Raw genomic sequence first — 3,968 nt, 5'->3', positions numbered from 1 at the left:
GTGTATATATCAAAAGTATTTTCCTCAGGTGAGGTATTCAAAGGCAGAATTAATATATATATATATATATATATATATATATATTTATATTTATATATAGAGAGAGAGAGAGAGAGAGAGAGCGCGAGCAGTCACTAATATGGCCGCAGAGAGTAAATTATGAGGACACCTGTGAGGTAAAATCTTTCTACACAGCAGATTAACAATGTCCATCCAGCGCTCGTTCTGACTGGAACAGGCGAGAGACGAAGGCTGAACAACCAACGTCGGAAAGGAAAATTAGGACACATATGTTAAGTAAAAAAGATGAAAAAAGATGAATAAAACCACAAGTTAATTCAGGAGGGGGTAAGAAACAAGGAGTGAATATAGAAAATAAGAACAATAATGAGCAAATATGATAGAATTATATAATTAATATAACAAGAAAATTTTCACTCAGCTGTTATCACTGCGGACGCAGCTAAAGAAAGAGGGCGGAGTTTATCCTCATATTGCTTATATGACCTCTGATACATCCTCATTGGTTACCATATGTTCAAGCATGCTAGGTTGTACCTAAACAAGTTTTTTCTTTATATTTTGATATTTAACTCTTTAGCTGCGGATTCAGTAAAAGAAAGTTACGCATAATGGGAGCCTCGTGTACTGTAATAAAATTTAGAATAATCGACTAGGAACTATCATCTCCTGAGTATGGTGAGTTACCGCACTATGCCATGGATGGAGTAGGGGTGCCAACCTCTATGTATGGTGATCCCCATGACCCTCGACCTATCCCACAGGTACACCACTTAAACCATGGACCCCCTTTACATGCCAGCCAGCACTATGGAACTCATGCCCCTCATCCAAATGTTATGCCCACCAGCATGGGATCTGCTGTCAACGATGCCCTCAAACGGGACAAAGATGCCATTTATGGACACCCCCTCTTCTAGCCCTGGTCTTTGAGAAGTGTGACCTGGCGATGTGTACTCCCCGGGAGCCCGGAGTGGCAGGAGGGGATGTGTGCTCCTCCTATTCCTTTAATGAAGACATCGCTGTATTTGCAAAACAGGTTCGTGCAGAGAAGCTACTGTTCTCCTCCAACCCCGAGCTGGACAATCTGACGATCCAGGTGATCCAGGTCCTGCGGTTTCATCTCCTGGAGTTAGAAAAAGGTCCATGAATTGTGTGATAATTTCTGCCATTGATACATCAGCTGTTTGAAAGGAAAAATGCCAATAGATTTAGTGATTGATGAGAGGGATGGAAGCTCCAAGTCTGACCATGAAGAACTCTCTGGATCCTTCACAAACCTTGCAGGCCATAATCCTGCCTCATGGAGAGATCACGATGATGCAGTGTCTACGCATTCAGCGGGCATGCCGGGTCTTTCCAGTGGTGGGTACGCGTCATGAAGTGGGGACAACAGCAGTGAACAAGGGGATGTTTTAGATAACAGTGTTGCATCTCCCGACACAGGGGACAATGATGACCCAGACAAGGACAAAAAGAGACAAAAGAAAAGAGGACTAGTCCCTAAAGTAGCAACGAATATTATGAGGGCGTGGCTTTTCCAACATTTCACGCATCCATACCCTTCAGAAGAACAGAAGAAACAGTTAGCACAAGACACAGGGCTGACTATATTGCAAGTAAATAACTGGTTTATTAATGCTAGAAGACGAATTGACCATTGATGCGATGATTGACCAGTCTAATCGAGCAGTGAGCCAAGGAGCAGCATATAGTCCAGAGGGGCAGCCTATGGGAAGTTTTTTGTTGGACAGGAAGCAACATATGGGGATCCGACCTGCAGGACCTATGAGTGGAATAGGAATGAATATGGGCATGGATGGACAGTGGCACTATATGTAACCAAGAAATTGCAGAGCAATCACAAACAAGGGGAAGTCTGCAGTACATGCCAGGGGACTGTCTTTCTCAGGGTGGTCCTATGAGTATCAGTTTGGTACAACCAGCTCACACTTTTCCCCAGTTGGCATCACACCCTTCCTCAAGACATGGACCACCGGTGTCCTACATCTACCATCAGCCATCATGACACAAGGAGAATTGCTGTCTTAGGGATGGCCATGTCTGCACAACCACTACCACCCCCCCATAACCCCAAACAACTCCAAATCTTGGAGTCTCATCTTGTCCAGGAAGCCCATCACTTATAAGGAACCTCAAGGGAAAAGATAATATTTTAAGACTTTTGAACTTTGGTCAGTTTTAAAATTCTAGACAGGTGTGATTTTTTAAACTTTTGTCAAAAAAGATTTCACCGACAACAAAGGACCAATGAAACAAGACATAAATGTGAAGTCATGGGTTCACTTTAATACCCATAAAAAAAAAAAATACCCTCTGGAAGCAGAAAGACTCAGAGATATAACTACTGTAGGATAAATGATAGGAACTAAGTTAACTTGTACATTTCTATCGATTTAAATAGTTTTAGACAAGACATACAGAGATAGCCTTGTTTTTTCCACACTATGTGTGTTGTTCCCAAATGAATGACTTGGCTCAGCCAGAACCCCCTCCCCCTGTCCATGGAAAGCTACAGATTATTTTTACCTGTGACCAGCGAAGAACAAGGCCAAGACCTGGACTAGAACCATGGATGTGACAAATGTCTGTGCTCCTGTCCCTCATCTCTACAAGACTATGTGGATTGGGGCAGAGACACAGACATGACATGGACAAATGGACACCAACCTAGATGTGGACATATGGCGAAAGGGGGGGGGGGTCTTCCTACAATCTGGTCTATGCACCAAATGAGAGACTGAACTTAATTGTAAACTCAAAGATTGAAGCGTGAGTGGGCGTACAGCAATGAGTGAGCGAGTGAGTGTGAGAATCAGTGAGACGATGAGCTCGAGTGACTGAGAGGAAGGAAGACAATACTGTAACAAAATTTGTTCAAAGTTTGTTCTATTAATGTTTCATGTTATATATTCTATGTGTTACCTCAATTGAAAAAAAATAATGTTCTCAAAGTAAAACCTGCTGAGGGATTGGTATTGTATGTCCATGGATAATTTCTTTCTCAGCAAGTGTTCCTCATTAGAGAAAAATGCTGTTACCTTTAAACTTTGTCAAATTAACATTAAAATACTTGTATAAGGACTGTGAGTTTATGTTTAAAGAAAAAAGGTGTTACAAAAAAAATGCGGTAATAAATATTTCATTTTGAATAAAAGAATAAAATAAAAATTTGAATAATCATTTCAATTCTACATCTCAGTCTAGTCAAATAACTCTGTGGGACCACTGCCATGTATCTGTGCCAAGAAGGTAAAGAAAAACAGGTCAGAACAGGGGAGTAGCTATAAATGACTGGGCCCCATAGCAAAAAAAATTTATGGGCCCCCCCCCCCCTTTAAATAATGCAGCTGTGCCTGCCAGGCTTGAGGTACAGCCGGATCTCAGCATCTTCCCTATTCACACATATACCTGCTCAAGCCTGGCAGGCGCAGCTGCATTATTTATTTATTTATTTGTGTGGTGTGGTAATGGTTAATGGCATTTTGGCGAAGAAACAGCTACCTAGGCTACTTTCACACTTGCAGCAGTGTGATCCGGCGGGCAGTTCCGTCATATTTACAACCTTGTGAGATCAGAAAAGTCTTTCCCAAAGCCATTTTGACAAAAGTTTTTCAGATCTCACAGGTAAGAATCCTGGCCTTGGCAATTAAAATATATGACCCATGTGTACAGCTAAAATACATACAGTACAGACCAAAAGTTTGGACACACCTTCTCATTCAAAGAGTTTTCTTTATTTTCATGACTATGAAAATTGTAGATTCACACTGAAGGCATCAAAAACTATGAATTAACACATGTGGAATTATATACATAACAAACAAGTGTGAAACAACTGAAAATATGTCATATTCTAGGTTCTTCAAAGTAGCCACCTTTTGCTTTGATTACTGCTTTGCACACTCTTGGCATTCTCTTGATGA

The 3,968-nt window shown here is 41.2% G+C and overlaps 1 pseudogene; it reads left to right on the top strand.

Annotated features, from left to right (window-relative positions):
- The first annotated feature begins 701 nt into the window (after nt 1-701).
- On the top strand, nt 702-1,903 carry LOC120997749 (annotated as a pseudogene).
- The last annotated feature ends 2,065 nt before the right edge of the window (nt 1,904-3,968 follow it).

Source organism: Bufo bufo, chromosome 4, assembly GCF_905171765.1.
Source record: "Bufo bufo chromosome 4, aBufBuf1.1, whole genome shotgun sequence".
In the NCBI taxonomy this organism is placed as follows: Eukaryota; Metazoa; Chordata; class Amphibia; order Anura; family Bufonidae; genus Bufo; species Bufo bufo.
The sequence above is the reverse complement of the archived record's forward strand: the minus strand, read 5'-3'. Positions and strand labels throughout refer to the sequence as shown.